Below are 19210 nucleotides of genomic sequence, written 5' to 3'. Positions count from 1 at the left end.
TAATTTTTCCAATACAAGGACAGATTGGTAATTTTTGATGAATTTTCCAGCTTTGGATTTCAATGACTTTTTGACCACTTAACCCATTAAGTCATAACCAAAAGCACCCACAAAGAGAAAAACTGAGTTCTTAGCAGTAGCAACTTGTCAAGAAACATTAATAGCAATTTTCATCCTCAAGCCATGACTCAAAGTACATTGCTTTTATGGAAAAACAAGTTCATTGCCTCATCTTGCGCAACCATTGAACGCACAATGTCGGGTCTTCTCCTCCTTTGAAGACAGGGGGTTTGCGGGCAGTGAATTCTTTGTAGGAACTACCCCGCCCATCAACACGTTCTCTAGTGGGCTCCGTGCTCCGTCCCCGAGTAACTGAGCGACTCTCAGTTATCACCACTTGTGGCTCCTTGTTCTCCTCTTCTTCGTCCTCCGGTGGTAAAAGCCCCGCATCTCGCATAGCCTGTTGCATCCGCTCCATGTCCCGATCGCGTCTCTGCAACTCGGCTTCTCGTGCCTCCTGCTGTTGTTGTAGGTCAGTAATGATAGCACCACTCGCAGTGTTGCGCTCGCTACGGGTTGGCTGGGCCCGTGGCTGACGACCAGTTGGTGGGGTCTGAAAAACAAACAGTGGCGTCTCGGGTGTACGGTTGTCCTGCCCCACACCAGCTCCTCCAACATTGACATACCCTTCGACGTGCGACATGTTCCTAAATAATAAAGAACTTTAAAAACACAAAACAATCACATGAAAGGAAAATTTAGAAGGTTACATATAACTATCCTATAACTCGCAGCACACACCCTCCCCCCTTAAGAATCCTAAAGCACCTAATTGAGCCAGTCTACACTGTGAGTCTGAACACCGACCTCTGTATTCAGTTCACTCACAGCATGGCTCTAATACCAACTTGTAACATCGTGAATTTTCACCCAAATTTTTTTTTTATTTTTAAAACATTTATTTAACAGAATACGTTGCGGAAGACTTATTATGTTCATTTCAAAAACATCACCAATGTTACTTTCATGTCAAAACAAACCCATCAAAATTCAAAGTTCACAAAAACATAAAGGTGAAACTCAACATGTTCAAATGGTATCATATCTAAAGATGCTAACTAAGACTACCCAAAAGCTCCCATCCTCACCAAGGCATCATGTCATGCTACCTGTTCCAACATACAAAGAAAACCAACAACCATAGAACAAGTGTTAGCATAAGCTAAGTGAGTCAATATAGTACAGTGTCAAGAGAACACACATATCATAGATAGATTCCACAAAACATCCACACACAGTCAAAGACTCACTAGCAAGACATACAACATTACACCTCATAACAAACACAGGTTTAGCTCAGTTTATTTTAGTTCTTCAGTTAGAGCTTATTTTATTAGTTACTCTCCTCAACACCACTGTAACTAATTTAATCTCATCGATTCACCGCTTGAATATTATTATACAATATTTTCTTTCTCCGCTTTACATTAATAATTACTCACCGCTCATCGCTATAATTATTAAAGTATTACCTCTTAATTAGGGTCTATTTATTCACCGCAAAATCCCCCAAAGCAAGACCATGTTCGCTACTAACGTGACCGGCACGACCCAATGCACTAAGTGAGGCGCGACTCTCACCCGTAATCATTGCACCCGGTGCGCTGCGTTCGCTACTCCGACTGTGCACATATATATACATGTGTTGTCGTTCAGGATTGTTACGAGCGGTGCCAATACCACAGATACACCTCCTAAATCCCACGTGATGTTTGCGTTGGTCCCACCGCTTGACCAACATCACTCCAGTCCCGGTATACCAAGGTGTACCAAGACCATGTCCCGAGTGGTTGTCTAGAAAAATCAGTCGGCGTCAAAGTTGGCTTAAGCTCTTTTTCCTATAGGTATCTTTCAACCCACTAGGCCATCATAATATCCGGATTAGGTATATACCTATGTCTAAGTTTCTACCCTTCGCCCTGCTAGTGTGTTCCCCTTTTTAATTTAATAATAATTAATTAAATAAGGGGTTACATTTTTACCCTTTCAAATAATCATGTAATTATTATGAATATTCTTTTATTAACATATTACCTCTTTAAGGGTTATTTTCATGAAAACATGTAATTTCATGAAGTTATTACATTTTACATCACACGCTACTTCCATACACAACACATCAATGAAGTTGATACAACACTAGCATGCTTGTCCTAAAACATTTTAAACCAATATTTTCAAACAAGAATTAACATGCTCACATCACATAATGTTCATACACTTCACTCAACCTAGCATGACCCTAACTCACAGTCTCACATCTCACACCAAACAATGAAGAGTCTAGCATGCAATACCCTAGATATCATTACACATAAAACATTTCAACAATAATGGCATAACAATCAATCATCAAAAGGGGCACATGCATCATAGATAACTAGGTTCATCCCAATCCATCTAAGATATGGGATGCTCCTAACAATGTATTTTTAAAACCACAAGTTGACTCACCTTTGCCAAAGATGTGACCAACTCACACTTCAAGTCTTGTATTGGTTGAAGTGTCACCCTTGCCCCTATTAAATTTCAAATAACAAGGTTATTGGAGTTCTGTAATACCAAAGATGACTAACTTATAACCCAAACACAAAAATCAACTAGTAAGTAAAATTCCCAGTTTTGGACCCAAAACAGCCACTTGTTTAGAGCTATTTTAGCACACTTGAATCCGGTATAACTTCCGTTTTTATTTCATATATTCCAGAAGTTAAGACTTGTAGCTTTTCAGAATGTACTTTTGAAGGTTCAAACGATTTTTCTACAATTTTATATGATTTTTACAAATCTGCCCATCAATGCAGCTAAATTCTGACCAGCTGGTGAAAAATGCGATTTTCATCTAAGTTAGAGGCAACAACAGCTCCTGTAAAAATTCATGGATAAACTATATTCAAAATGAAAACTTTGAGAGTTTACGGATCATTAATCCGACTTCTGGTGATTTTTCTATAATTTTTCCAATACAATGACAGATTGGTAATTTTTGATGAATTTTCCAGCTTTGGATTTCAATGACTTTTTGACCACTTAACCCATTAAGTCATAACCAAAAGCACCCACAAAGAGAAAAACTGATTTCTTAGCAGTAGCAACTTGTCAAGAAACATTAATAGCAATTTTCATCCTCAAGCCATGACTCAAAGTACATTGCTTTTATGGAAAAACAAGTTCATTGGTAAAAGAGAAACCACCACTTGAGTTTCCGTTTTCTCCACCGATAAGCCATTGAGCAAGACACATGTTGATATCAAACTTGGGTACACTTTTAGAGGCAAAGTAAGTGACTTATATAGAATTTTATTCAGACCTTAAGTTGTGGTTTCGGGACAGAAAATGCAAAGGGTATTGTGGTCTTTTTATGGCTATTCAAGCTAGAATTCACGGGTAGGCTTCAAACAATTTAACCAAGCATTACAAGAGGTCTTAAGAGTTGTTTTGAGGACTTTAATAGCAACCAAAATACATCATTTTGATATCAATATATCACAAAAGAAATTGGAAAGAAAAACTTAGAATTGACCGGTTTATGAAGAACGAAAGAGAATGATTTTACCGGGTCTTTTAGCCTCTAATATAAGAAGGATTACAGCAGAAAACAGGACCTATGAACACTGAAATGTACCTGAAACGAGGTTGGAAACCTGCCCTAGACGAAAACCCTTTTTCCTCCCACACTTCTCCTTAGGTTTTCTCTTCTGTTCTCGCTATCGTCTCTCCCCCTGTTGCGTCGATAATGAAGCAGCCCCAAAGGAAGAGTGCGTTCGTTTTTTTTAGGGTTAGGTATTATGCGCGTACGTATATGAAGAGTTGCAAAAGTAATTGTATCCGAAGCCAAACACGTAACTTAACTGAACTGTGCGTTAAATGGAATTCAAAGGTTTTTACAATATTAGTCCTTGATGTTTAATATTCCCTTCATAATGTACCTTTATTCTAAATTCTACATAAAGTAACGTTTGAAAAATCATGTTTACACCCATATTTACAACTTTAATCCTTGTACTCTCCTTCATATTCCACAAATTAATTAATTAACTTATAAATTCTTTTAACTATTAATTAATATCATTTTTTGTTTATTTTACTCCCATTTAACCTCATAAAGCTAAAATATTTTGCATAAATAGTCCTTCGAGTAACGGAAAAACTAACGTCATTTATGGTAGGATTTTCGGGTCGTTACATAAAGGGGTGTTTAGTCGTTTAAATAACTATAAGATTATTAAGTAACTATAGAGGGTAGTTTTTGAAAATTCAATTACTATAAATAAGAGTCTTTAGGCTCTCATATTTCTTGCACCATTCTCTTGATTCAAGAGTCTTTCTCTTCTTATCCCCCGAGCATTTCGGTCCCTCGTGATTCGACTTCTCTTTCTATTGTTTTAGTATAGTAAGGAGAGAGCGTTGAAGCGCTGCAATAATCTTTTTTAGAAAGATTCAGCGATGAAGTTCTTCCCCTACAGAGACCGGCTCCTAGCTAAAACCCCCTTGTAAGTAAGGTGTTGTTTGTTTTTTTGAAACAAAAATTCATAAAGTCTGCGGACCACCTCTGTAGCCCTCTGCAGTAGAAGAGGTGGACCAAACGGCTGCAAACTGTAATAAGAAGCGTGTTTGTTTTTTTAACATCTGCATACTGCTGCAGATATTAAAAAATTAAAATAAACTGATTTTATAATCCGAATATAGTTTTTTAATACCGAAAATTTAATAATGTATGACATTTCGGCAATAATTTATGATATTTCAGCAAAAAAAATAATGATATTTTAACAAAAAATAAAAATATTTTAGCATAAAATAATGATATTTCATCAACAAATTGTTATTATTCAATATAAAAAAAAGAAAAAAAATTTCAACAAGAATAAACAAAAAAAAAACGAAAAAAAATGTGAAATAAGATTTCAATAATTTATAATCAATATTTTATCAAGAAAAGAAGAAGAAGAAGAGGTTGGAAGAGGTAGGAAGAGGCAAAACAAGTGATGCGCCAAGAAGAGCACGCGCAGAGGTTTTTTTATCCGAAGACTTCTGAAAAACAAACAGCTGCGAGATGAAAAGTGTTGCGCGTGTGCTGCGCCGCGCAGCAATAAGAGGTCTGAAGAGGTTTTTTCCAAAAAACAAACAGCACCTAAGTCATGCTTACCTTACTTTAAGTATAACTTATGTTTAAGTTCATTATCGTTAGCATGAACTTATAAACAATATATGTGTTAAGTATTATAAATTATACAAAGTGTTGTTATAATACATTTTAACTGCTCACGGTACGAGGAATCCGGTTTGAAGGGTCGCATAGGGTTGTTGGATTTCAGAACAACTTGAATGCCAAAATGGTCCTGCCCTCCGGCGTTTCATGTCTGGCCTCTGTCTGTACATAGTAGTTGAAAAGTATTGCTTAACACTTATAAAAAAAATATCGCTCGTAAATCTAGACTAATAATTAGTCGCAATAAATATTAGACTAAAATCTAGTGGTAATGATACTAGGTTTCGTCAAAGGAAAAGAAAATTGTTATAAGCGAAGCGCTGCCCGAGTTGGGAGTCATCACTTTAACAAGTGAGTGCATAGTCCCTTTCATTACATGATTTTAATACAAGTATTGATTAAAGTATTAAATATATGTTTGTGTGCGAAATATTTATTATTCCCTGAAATACGTGTTAAGAGCATATCTGATAATATATGATAATTTAGGGTACAGAATAAACCTAAATTAATTGAGATGAATATCGGGCAGTATCTCCTTATGAGTACAGGTGAGATGTACACGGAGTGTCGAACTTTAAAATTGTCATCGATCCGAGAGCATGGATTAGACATAGTTATTCATCCCTAGGCCGAGAGTATGGAGTGGGCATAGTCATTTCTCATTAATCCGAGAGCATGGATTAGACAAATCTGATCCGGGAGTATGGATTAGGTAAAGCTGTTAATTTTAGATCCGAGAGTATGGATCGTGTCGTTGTGAGGATCGAAGGTGTGGGGTAAAATTGCTTATATCAGGTTAAATTGTATATATTATGAGTTCTAAAGTACATATATATATATATATATATATATATATATATATATATATATATATATATATATATATATATATTGTAACACCTGAGGTGGGGTACGTTCCGGTTATACCCTTATATTTTCAAAGATTTCAATTTTTGGTCCTTGGGATTGTACGCGAGGCGTACCACTAGGTACGCGGGGAATACAAGTATGCAACGAGTACGCCATGCGTACCAAGGTGTACGCTTATTGTACTCGAGTGAATCAGATCGGGACCACGGACACGTACGTTGGGCGTACGCGTATGTACGTTGGGCATACGTGGGGTTTGTGAAAACCCTAATTACGGGTATTTGGCCACTATTTAAGCAGCATTATGGAATGAAACCCTATTCTTATCAGCCTCCCTATCCCTCAAACCCTCCTCTACAAACCCTAATCATTCTTTGTTTGTTCTTGGAGCTTTAAAGGCCATTAGAAGCATATTGTGGTGCTTTTGAAGAAGGAGTTCATTCTTGAGGACTTGTTGGAAAAGATAGAGCTTTTGGATCCAGAACCTCACCAGCTTTTGGCTCTCATTTGAGGTATAAAGTCCTGAACTTGATGGTTATTCTCTTAGATCTCTTATAGGTTGGGTTTATTGACTCTTTTGGTCCCTTTGATGAAGTCCCTTGAGTCCATGACGTTTTTGGAGCTTAGAGTTGCCACTCTTAGTGTTATTTAGGACCGAGAATCATAAAGTTGTCATTTTTGGGGTTGAAATCTACCCATGCATAAGTTAAGGTCACTTTCATGGAAGTAGAATGCCATTTTTGGAGTTTGGGCTTATTTGGGGCATGCAAAGTCACAAAGTCAGTGACTTTATGGGTCAAGACGTCTAGTAGAGCTCAGATCTGTGGTTTGGACCGGTTGTTGGAAGCATAAAGTGATTAATGGCCAAAAGGGACTTAACAGAAGAGTACGTTGGGCGTACAGGTCGGTATGCACAGCGTACAGGTCATGAACCCAATACGCGTTGCGTACAGCTGAGTACGCCTTGTATACTCAGTCAAAGTAGGCTTTGCACATGTGGACCTCGGTTTGGTTCGTTTCTTGGACTCCTTATTCTTGGGCCTTATTGGGTCATCAAGAACCAGATTTTTGGGCTAAAATATGTTTGGGCTTAAGGGAAATCCCATTTGGGAAGTTAGGCCCAATTTGGAAAATTGGGCCATTGGTGGGCCACTAGTGGGCTTAGGGAAAACCATCTAATAATTGGGCCTAGGTCATGGACTAGTTTAGATCAGGGGTAAAATGGTCATTTTATCCTAAGAAGTATTATGGGGTTTTAACTAAGTGTTATTTTGGTAATGATAGCGCAGGGAGTCACCGGAGCAGCCGTTAGAGATTTCTTACCGTGAGATTCAGTCGAGGTGAGTTACCTTCCTGGTAACAGTGGGTCCAAGGCACCAAGGTCGGCCCACTAGTAGTTGTTTATAGTTAGATAATTGTATGTGTGATAACTGTCTGGTATGCCACTATATGTTATGATTTATGTGCTAGTATTCTATGATATTGTATGGTAGTGGTAGGGGTGAAATAGACCTAGTATCCAATCGGTAAGACCGAAGGGGAGGCCATCACCCAGATATGCTCGACAGTATCCGGTCGGTAAGACTGAAGGGGAGGCTAGCACCCAGATATGCTCGGCAGTATCCGGTCGGAATAGACCGAAAGGGTAGGTCGGGCACCCAGATATGTTGGACAGTAAGTGGTTGTGTTGTATGATGAGGGAACTCGTTAAGCTTCATGCTTACGGTTTTCAATTTTGGTTTCAAATACTTCTTATTCGAGAGGAAATGAGTCGGCATGATCGCAACGCATCACACTATGATTTTTCGTATGACTAGATCTTTGGGAATTGTACTCTGATATTATCTTTTATGACATGATTGGATGTTTTACATACTGATTTATTTATGATATGAGATGGCACTATGGATGTTTTCCTAATAATGGTTCTCATAATTACTTAATTAAGAATACAAATTTTGGTCTTAAGTTTTAGGATGTTACAAGTTGGTATCAGAGCCCTGGTTTGAAAGATTCAGACACACTCTCGGCTGTGTCTTTACTCAAATCTAGGGTTTGAAAGGTTTTACAAGAAAAAAAAATTCTAAAATGAAAATTAAGGGTTTTTGCAAAGAACAAGGGGTGTGATGCGTGCAATCATCCGCGCTCAAGTAAGTTTCCCCCAAGATACCCGTACATGTTATGTTATGATATGAATTGTGAATATGTGAAATGCATGCTAGATTAGGGATAAGGATCTAGGAAGGATGCCTTATATGCCTATTGTATGTGCTTATTGAACTGCATGCTAGTACTGATTAGTCGGTGATATGATGGCCTGATTAGGATATGTCTGGTTTTGGTTACTCAATGCTCGAATGCTGCTTGCTTCGTGCTACTAGGAGTTCTAGTTACATTTAACTAACTAGTAAACGAATACGCTAAGTTACATATTACGAGGACTAAATAATTTCAGAAGGTTAGGTTTAGCCCTATTGCGTAGCTCTTGTCTGAGTCCAATCGTTGTAGGGAGGGACCTCTCATTCGAAGAATTATCTGGTCTTAGTAATATGTAATGGTATTCACGAGCTAGTTAGGGAGAGGTAGCAGGGACTTCTTACGCAGCTGATGGCAGAGAGTGAGTCGGAGATTACCCTAGGGCAAGCCTAGGATGAGATTAGTGTGGAGAGCAGTAGTAGTGAAAGGGACTTGGTGAAGTCAAGGAAATCATTGAGAAAAGTACGTATAGATGTGGAAGGTAGTATGGGCCCGTACTACTGAAAGCAGAGGAACCGTACTCGAGTCAAGGAGGACTGAGATAAAACTAGGGAACTTGTAGTATGTGTGAGGTCTTTCGATATTATGTATGACCTTGACGATTGTGTGGCTTGTTTCAGAATGGTGGTGACACGTCATGGAGTAGGGGGTCAGGATCTGCGTCGGGTTCGGGTACAGGTTCCGAGCCGATAGATGATGGATTGCGCGAGTTTATTGCATATGAGATTACGAGAGGCATCCTTGAGGTGACCCCGATGATTTTCGGGTCGATCAAGGAGGGTATCATTGAGTTGATATAGGATCGCCTCAGGGCATTCAGGAGTTACATGGAACCTGGTCAGTCTGGGGCTCGCACACTCTCCTTCAAGGACTTCAGGGGATGTAGAGCACTAAACTTCTACGGGGTGAAGGACCCCATTGTGGCTAGAAGATGGATTGCAGACATTGAGTCTGCACAGTTGATGAGCTTCTGCCATGAGGGGTCGAAGGTCAGGTTTGCTGCAGGTTGTGTGATGGAGCAAGCTAGAGACTAGTGAGAGGCAGTCGGTAACACTTTGGGAGCCCTATCTATTGAGGCCATGACTTGGTCAGATTTTGTGGCCAGGTCCCAAGCTAAGTTTGCGCCAGCCGTGGAGATACAGCAGTTGGCCAGGGAGTTCTTGGATATGAGACAGACTACTGAGACGGTGGCGGAGATTACCGCTAAATTCCGGGAGAGGGATTTGGTGGTGCCTCAGTACGCGGGTGATGAGGAGATGAAGAAAACTCGATACCATGATATGCTGAGAGCTAACATTTGAAAATATGTCGGCTACTCGGTGTGTCCGACTTTGTATGATATGATAGCCAGGGCACGGGAGAGGGAGATTGACATAGAGCATGTGAGGAAGAGGAAGGCGGAGGCGGGGAAGACAACTGGGGTTTCGGTGAAGAAACCCAAAGGATTCGACTCTAAGTCGAAGGGCTAGCAGGGTCGGAGCCGCTGTGGGAAATACGGCAAGACACATGAGGGAGCTTGTAGGGTAGGGGGTCGGGCTGCTATAAGTGCGGAAAGACTAGGCACTTTAGCAGGGATTGTACTCCCCCTACCCCTACTGTTCAGACATCAGATTTGTTGTGTTTTCACTGCAATCAGCGAGGCCATAAAAAGGCGAACTGCCTGAGACTTGTGTCAGGAGCGCCAGTGACGGTGCCAGCTCCAGCAACCCTGCGGATCACCGATGGTCGTCAGGGCAAGGCAGATGCTCCTGTGGTGAGGAGCGGAGCCTTCCAGCTGATCACCGAGGAGGCGCGTGCCGCACCGGATGTGGTGACGGGTATGTTTGTTGGGTTTAGAGCACTATAACACTCCTATGGTGCACATGCAACCCTAAATGATTTGGATCTATGTTTTCTCTAATTATACATGCATTTTGTTTTTCCAAAGCATTCTCCCTAGCTAGCATACAATTGAAGCTATATAATATAAACTTAGGTTGGATGCTTACCTCTTGAGTAGGATAGAGTTCTTGACCTTTGAAAGTTTGAGCACCTCAAGTGTGATGCCTCTATTGGTTCACAAACACCAATATGCAAGAGGAGAATTTGAGAGAATAAGATACTTGACTCCAAAGAGTGTGTCAACCGATTTTGGTTCATGGGGGGTTCTATTTATAATGTGGCAAATGCTAGGGTTACACTTTGTAAACCCTAATGCTCCATGACCTTTCACATTCTCATGCTCCATGGGTTTTAACCTCCATGGACTATCCATGGATTATCTTATTGGTTTAGCCCAACTATATAGTCATGGATCATTAGCCCACATTACAAGAATCATTGATTTACATAATCAATCCCCATTTATTTAATTAGTCTCTTTTGATTATAAAATTAATTATTGATCACTACTAATTAAATAATATTAATATATTATACTTGTAATATATTAATAAATCACAAATATCCTTATTCTCAAAAATCCATCCTATCAAATTGCACTTGTGAAGGCAACCCAAAAAGGACCATGCTACAATCGGGTCAAGTACATCCCAATTATAGTTATGGGCTTAGACACCAAATCCAACAGTCTCCCACTTGGATAAGTCTAATAACTATAACTGCCAATGTAACTCTAGGATCCGACTTAGCAATCGTAAGCTTTCAAAAGCCGCTGTCAACTCTGACCTAGTCAGTGACGCATCCTTTAGATAAGGGATCATATAATCCTCTGTTCTCAAGATATCAGTTGGACAAATACATGGAACAATGTCACACTTATTGTCCAGCAGTTTGTTTCCCGATTTTCGATTCGTCTGACATAGAACATAACTGAACACCTCAATTTAGTTCTGACCGGGCCCGACACATAGTCAAAACAAAATCATCGAGGGGCCCAAGATATCGCTTTTAATCCTCTTAGGATAAAAGGGAACAGATAAACTTCGACATTATATGCTTGTACTAACTACTCATTAAATCATGCACAACGATACGTTTTATAACATCAAGTTACTGATGCGTTTTCGTATCAACAATGCACAACCAACTTGTCGTCAACAACTCATATATCTTGGTTTGAAGACTTATATGATATTATCGTCTCACGATCACTCGAGATAAATTCCATGAAGTGATTCAAGTGAGCGCGGGTTGATCCAATACTCAAATCTTATTTCAGAAGTACTCATGAATGGTGCAGCAAACTTGTTGCTATGCCTAACTCCTTAGACAAATCTGCAAGCCAACTCATGACAGTCTTCTTTCATACCTACTTCCAAAGTATGATCGATTGTGGATGGTTTGAATAATCTTATTATTCGGGAAATCAAAACATGCAAAATGAAACACGAGAATAATACTAATCTTATATGGCCCCAAAGCTTGTGAGCGTAAATAAATCACTTTTTATTTAATCACCATATTGATTACTCATTATTCATTGTATAATGTTTCGATTGATCAACTTAATACTTGAATAAAACCAATAGTTATCCCATGCTCCAAGCATGCACACTATGTTTACCTATGGTCCTTACTTTGTGAAATAAATCAATTTGATTTCCAATTAAACTCATTTCACAATTCCAAATCATTAAGTGTAAGAATACCAAATTCTTTCCATTATTAGAATGTGTTAGTTCTAAACTATTATGCAAAGATTCCTTTTGTACATTCCTTTGGAGATTGTTACAAGAAAATTCCATGGAGATGAAGTCTCAAATTCAAAGTACATTCCTTTGAACATCCTTCTTTGCATAAAAGTTTCTAACTTACTCATATATTCTTGATATCCAACTCACATTATGGAAACTTTTCCATAATTGACATATGACTATCCATTCTTAACAGAATCTTATCTATTCATAATTATATCAATATGGTCCATTCACTACTATACTTCCAACTATCCATAAGCAACCAATCCTTAGCGAACCTTAGATTGTCCTTGACAGTTGTTTAACCACTTTAGTCATATTTAGTTCTAGTCCTTTTTCCCTCTTAATGCCCTAGGCATTTGGAAAATTAGAACACATGAATATTATAGCATATGCAATCGACCTTATATCTGAAGCATATAGGACACGATTCATAATGTCTAACATAAAGACATGATACTTGATCAGTATTTTACTATAATATTTCTATTTTCCAAGTTCTCACAATTCAAACTATGAAGAGGGATGTCGTAATCATAATCGAATTTTGAGAATGCAATTAAAATTTCCATATATAGAATTTCCTTATGTCGAATCTTTTCAACATAACATTCATATATGTCTTTGACTAAATTTGATTAAAAAACTCAATCTAAGCTTTTAGAATTGAAAAATGAAGTATAAGTTCCTCTCCCTTAATTATAGCAAAACAACTTTTCAACCCTGAAACTTTGCGAATTGTAACTTTGTTTTATATAATTAACATTGCTAACATGCAACACTTACCATAATAAATATGCTCTCGCTAGCATAATAATTATTATCTTATTGGCATAACACTTATGCTCCCCCTAGCTTTGACATGTATCCAAAATCAGCTTGACTTCTAGAAATCAATACTTGTTGACTTTCATACCAAATTTTAGATTTCCGACACGAGATGTTTCGATAAGCCTTTATCTAAGCTCACACACCTTTTAATAGAAAGCTCATATGTGTGTCTAAACAATTTTAGAACTTATAGCAATAAGTCTCAAATGTTTAGACTTTTTGCCATTTCTCACAATTCGAACTATGAAGAGTGATGCCGTAATCATAATCAAACTTGAGAATGAAAATATCACAAATGTTATCTCCTTAAAATCTACTTAGTGAAAGCGTTTCCTCACAATCATTTTCATGAATTGGAGAGAAACCTTTTGACACTTAGATTTATGGTGTATGTGTTCCTATCCATGTGAAATTGTCATAACCATAATCATAAGACAAGGTTAGTGACAAATCCAAACTCATATGGACTGAACCTATCTAATCTTAATTCCTTGCACTCGGTAGCACAAGGGTCTGCTATGTCTTCCAAGTTGTTATGCAAACAATTGAAAACTCATAGAAGTCATGTGCATAGTCATCCTTAACTGGAATGAGCACAGAAACAAGAATATGTCAACACGATAGGTTACAAACCTCAAGTCGTGTGCAAGTGATTAACAATAGGTTGACTCTTGATTAGATCTTAAAACTTTTCAAGATCTTTAAGACTCCCACTGACCTCTTCACGTATAAGATTCTCTTTGTCAAGCACATTAATTGACAAACAAATATTCAAGAGTTAGTGTGATTTCTTATCAAGACAAACACTATTGACAATCGATCTTAGTTGATCTTTGTTTTATCCAAAACATTACAACTTACCAATTTCAAATGTACAAGAGTAGAAAACATTTTACTCTACATTTGTTGATATGTCACTCTGTTAGATAAGGTGTCTAAGTCCATAACTATTTCTGGTATGTACTTGACCCGGTTGGCATGGTTCATTTGGGTTGCATGACATCATGATAATTGGATAGACAAAATGAGAAGAAGGACACTTATGATTTGTTAATATATTATTAGTTGTAATATATTAATATGAAATCATATTATTTAATTAGTATGGATCAAGAATTAATTTGGAATTAACTTTGTGATCAAAAAGAGACTAATTAAATATATGGGGTTGATTGTGTAAATCAACCATTCTTATATAGTAGGCTTATGATCCATGGTTTATTGGATTGGGATAAAACCCATAGGGTGATCCATGGATGCTCCATGGAGGTTAAAACCCATGGATCATGGAGGAAATGAAAAGCCATGTCAATTAGGGTTTACATGGTGTAACCCTACTTGTGACACACTATATAAAGACCCCATAGGTTAGCAAAATCGGCACTAAGATAAGAACAAGGAGGGCTAGCCGATTTTGAGTGATAGTGTACTTCTCTCAAAGTTATTCCAAGAGTTGTGGTGTTGTGTGAAACATTTGAGGCATCACATTTGGGGTGCTAGGCTCACAAAGTTCTTAAGGAATCCAAGCAACAAGAAAGGTATGTTCATCTACTAGCTTTTATGTTTCAAGTTCCCCATGCCATGCTAGTTAGGTTAAGAACCTTGGAAAAATAAAATTTGCATGTATCTTAGTAAAACATAGATCCAAGGTTTCTAGGGTTGCATGTACACCATAGGAGTGTTAGAATGCTCAAAACCCATCAGTGGTATCAGAGCCTAGGCTTGTTTTCTTGATACTTGATGCAAATTGTAAAAGAAAATCGAAAATTTGCATTCTGTTGAGTGAACTCGCCGAGTCCATGGGGGGACTCGACGAGTCCATGCATATATTCATCCTACTCGTCGAGTAGGTTCGTGCACTCGACGAGTAGGAGGCCCAGAGTGCATTTTTTCGAGTTTTTAAGCTGGAATTGAACTAGAATCATTACACTAAACTGTTTTGGACTTATAAAACCTGTTTTTGATGTGGTAACGATTATGCTAATCCAATTTCAAAGGTTATTATCAAAAATTTAAGTTTTATATGTGTTTATATGATTCTTGAAATTGTTGATATGAATGTTCATACACTTATGCGTTTGGTAGATCATAGGAATTATTTGCAAATTGTTTGTTAGTTTAATTCTTGATCTAAATGTTTTTAATGGAGTCCATAATTTGTCATCAAGTTATGGATTACCAAAAGTCTTTTCTTTTAAAGTCCATTAAAGAACACATAGGTTACATAAAATGAAGAGTCTTCATTTTAATAAACCATTAACTCATAAGTTATGAAGTTGAAAAGTTTTGAATAGTTACAAAACTTGCCCTCAAGTTTTGGAACATGAAAAGTCACTTTAGAAAACTTTAGTTCCAACCCCTAGAATTTTAAAAGTTAAAATTCAACCCTTATACTTTATAAGATTATAAGTTAATAATATATATATATATATATATATATATATATATATATATATATATATGTATAAGATCAAGTCGTTTTACCGTTAGTAGGCCTCATTCACGAAGTCGGTCTATAAGGAGGGTATAAGGTTGTTGCCTATAAAATGGCAGCTTAATGGGTGTCCACTCTCACCCACCGCTTCCTTGACTGGTGGAGGGTCGTTAGCCGAATGGGTAGGACAATGACTTTAATTCTCATTAAAAGTATAATGATTATAAAGTAACTAAATGTTTTATAAATTCCCAATCTTAGTTACTTTAGGAAAATGTGAATTTGGTGCTAATCCATAAAATTACACTTTGCACCTTGCTTAAGTCGTTAGTGGAGTGTGTGTGGTTAACCGGCACACTAACTTGGATTTAACAAGGTTAGCAAAGGGTGGCTTAAGGTTTATCATAGATCGGTGGAGCGCGTGTGGTTAACCGGCACATCGATTAGGTGATAAACATTAAGAGTACCAAGTAAATTTGCATGGTTATTCACACCTTGTTTTGTGATCCTCGGCATCCCAGTCACAAAACTTGAAGGGCACAATCGAGATTGAAACATGCCATTGAAAAGTTCAATGAATCTCAAAAGAACCTAGGAGTTTCAAAACCAATTAAAACCTAATAATACATTTCGTTTTCATGGTGGAAATTGGTGAATCGTCATTCACCTACCTTCAAATATTTTATAGCTTGGATTACGGCATCCCTCTTCTAAGTTATAAAATATTGTGTTTGGTGCTAGCCTTAATATTACATTTGGGTGTCTTATTAAGGACTATCTATATATCTAATCTAAACTTGCCTTTCTTCCTTTTCAGATGTCTTCCAATAATGTTGCTTCTGGCTCAAACCCTACCGACTCCTTCTTTCTCATGAACCTTTGTGGGAGAGTCATCTTTGATGGGACTAATTTCAATGATTGGATTAGGAACATAAGGATGGTCACTCGCTATGAGGACAAGGAATATGTCCTTGACAAGGAGCTGAAGGAACTTGAAAGTCTTCTGCTACTCCAGAGGAGATCGCTGACTTCAGGACTCATGAGAGAGATGCCACTAAAGTTGCATGTATCATGCTGGCCACGATGACAGCCGATCTCCAAAAGTCCTATGAGGACTTTTATCCTTTTGAGATGCACCAGGATATGATGGAAAGATACCATCAGAGTGCTCGTCAAGAGCGATATGAAATAATATCCTCCATGATAAAAACCCGAATGAAAGATGGCGAAACCATCACGGGCCACATGCAAAAAATGCAAAGGTTTGTGGACCGTCTGATGAAGTTGAATGTGAACTTCCCAGAGGAGTTGGCAATTGACATCATATTGCACTCCTTACCTTCTTGTTATGATCAATTCCGAATGACCTATCATATGAACAAGAAAGAGGTCACACTCAGCAAACTTCAAGGACTTTTGAAGACTGCCGAAAGTGGTCTTAAAGGTAAATCGGTTGTTACCACTCCTACTCCTACCACCGCCCTTGTTCTGGCTATCGGGCAATGTAAAGGAAAGAAGAGGAAGAGCCCTTCGAAGGGTACCAAGGGAAAGTCTCTTGATGGCTCCTCTTCAAGTAGAACCAAATGTGGTTTTGTCACTCCTTCTGCCAACCCTAAAGAGGATGAATGCTTCTATTGCCATGAAAAGGCGCACTGGAAGCGAAACTGCCCAAACTACTTGCAAGATGTTAAGGATGGGAAAGTGAAACCCAACCATGCAGGTATTTACACTATATTGTCTAATAACTCACCATATTCTAATTCTTGGGTCCTTGATACAGGTTGTGGTATTCACATATGTTCTGATTTGCAGGGACTAAGAAGAAGTGAGAATGTGGAGCATGGGAAGATAAAATTGATCATGGGGAATAGGAAAGCATCACCTGTCACCAAGATTGGAGTTTATTCTTCGTTGCTAAGTAGTGGGTTAAGATTAGATTTGAATAAATGTTATTACTCGTCTGAAATGGCGAGAAATATTATTTCCTTTCACGGTTTGTACAAACAAGGATTTAATTTTTCATTTGATAATGAATGTGGTGGTATTAATGCTTTCTATAAAAATGTTCTTTATTTTAAAGCATTACCTTGTGATGGTGTATTTGAAATTGTGTCGGTTGTAGATAACCTAGGAAATAATGTGTTGTGTATTGATTCTTCCACTAGCGTGGATAAAGCATCATTATGGCATTGTCGTCTTGGACATGTTAGCAAGAAACGCATAGGCCAACTCCAAAAGGATGGAGTCTTGGAGTCATTTGACCTAAAGTCGGATGATAGTTGTGAATCTTGTTTACTTGGAAAAGTGACAAAATCACCCTTCACTGGTACCTATGCTAGGGGTGAAGGTTTGTTGGATCTTGTACTCATAAATGTGTGTGGACCCTTCAGAACCTCCACAAGGGATGCTAACCGCTTCTATGTGACTTTTACTGATGATTACAGTAGATATGGTTATGTCTACTTAATCAAGCATAAGTCATAAACCTTTGAAAAGTTCAAAGAGTTTAAAAGGAAGTGGAGAATCAGCTGGGCAGGAACATTAAGATTCTTCGATCCGATCGAGATGGTGAGTATCTTAGTACAGAGTTCCTTCACTATCTTAAGGAATGTGGGATTGTCTCACAATTGACACCTCCCAGAACACCACAGCTTAATGGTGTGGCTGAGAGGCGTAATCAAACCTTGTTGGACATGGTTCGTTCCATGATGAGTCGAGCTTCGCTACCAATCTCATTTTGGGGGTATGCCTTAGAGACTGCCGCCCATATCCTTAATCTAGTCCCTACCAAAAAGGTTGCCAAAACACCTCACGAGATGTGGACTGGGAAACTTCCCAATTTGGACCACATCAATATTTGGGGTTGCGAGGCTTTCGTGAGGCGCGAGACTCACGATAAGCTCGAACCTCGGAGTGAGCGGTGTATTTTCATCGGCAACCCACAAAAATCCTTTGGTTACCTCTTCTATAGACCCAGTGATAATGTGGTCTTTGTGGCAAGAAGAGGAGTCTTTCGCGAGAGAGAGTTCATAAGCCAAGGAAACAGTGGGAGGCAAATTGACCTTGAAGAAATTCAAGAGTCAAGTGGTGAAGGAACCTCAAACCCTAGCAATTAACTTGAGGAGGAAACTTTTGTTGATTCAACTGACGAGTCTGTACTTCTGAGGCATTCCACGAGAGTTAGGAATGCACCTGAGCATTACTATGGTTTCCATATTACTGCGGAACGTGATACACTTATCAGTGATAGTACACTGGTAAGTTTTGATGAACCTAAAAGCTACACGGAAGCCATGGCAGGCCCCGAGTCTACTAAATGGAAAGAGGCTATGGACAGCGAGATACAGTCCATGTATGACAATCAAGTTTGGAACTTGGTTGACAATGTACCAGGTCGTAAGACAGTCGGGTGCAAATGGATCTTCAAGAAGAAGACCGACATGGATGGGAATGTACACACTTACAAGGCGTGACTGGTTGCAAAGTGTTTTTCTCAAACTTCGGGAGTTGACCATGATGAGACCTTTTCACCAGTAGCGAAGATTAAGTCTATTAGGGTTATGCTAGCCATTGCTGCATTTCATGATTATGAAATATGGCAAATGGATGTCAAAACCGCTTTCCTTAATGGAAAGTTGGTTGAGGATGTTTACATGAGTCAGCCAGAGGGTTTTGTCAGCACAGAGTACCCTAATAGAGTGTGTAAGCTTGAGAAATCAATCTATGGATTGAAACAAGCACCTCGCAGATGGAATCTTTGTTTCGATGAGAAAGTCAAAGAGTTTGGTTTTTCGAGGAGCGAAGATAAGTCATGTGTATATGTCAAGGCCAGTGGGAGTATAGTTAGATTTTTGGTACTGTATGTGGATGACCTACTACTCATAGGAAATGACATCCCAACTCTGT

General features: G+C 38.4%; 1 long non-coding RNA gene across 1 annotated transcript; it reads right to left on the bottom strand.

Annotated features, from left to right (window-relative positions):
• Positions 1–231: 231 nt before the first annotated feature.
• LOC145168719 (uncharacterized) lies at positions 232–3842 on the bottom strand. The gene is made up of 3 exons (XR_013742030.1): positions 3686–3842; positions 2515–2579; positions 232–707 (listed from the first exon to the last, which is right to left on the bottom strand). It is a non-coding gene; the product is annotated as an uncharacterized LOC145168719 (long non-coding RNA).
• Positions 3843–19210: the final 15368 nt, after the last annotated feature.

Source organism: Lactuca virosa, chromosome 4 (genome assembly GCF_052849685.1).
Source record: "Lactuca virosa cultivar CGN04683 chromosome 4, Lactuca_virosa_CGN04683_v6, whole genome shotgun sequence".
Lineage (NCBI taxonomy): Eukaryota > Viridiplantae > Streptophyta > Magnoliopsida > Asterales > Asteraceae > Lactuca > Lactuca virosa.
Note: the sequence above shows the minus strand (reverse complement) of the source record. Positions and strands in the feature narration are given on the sequence as shown.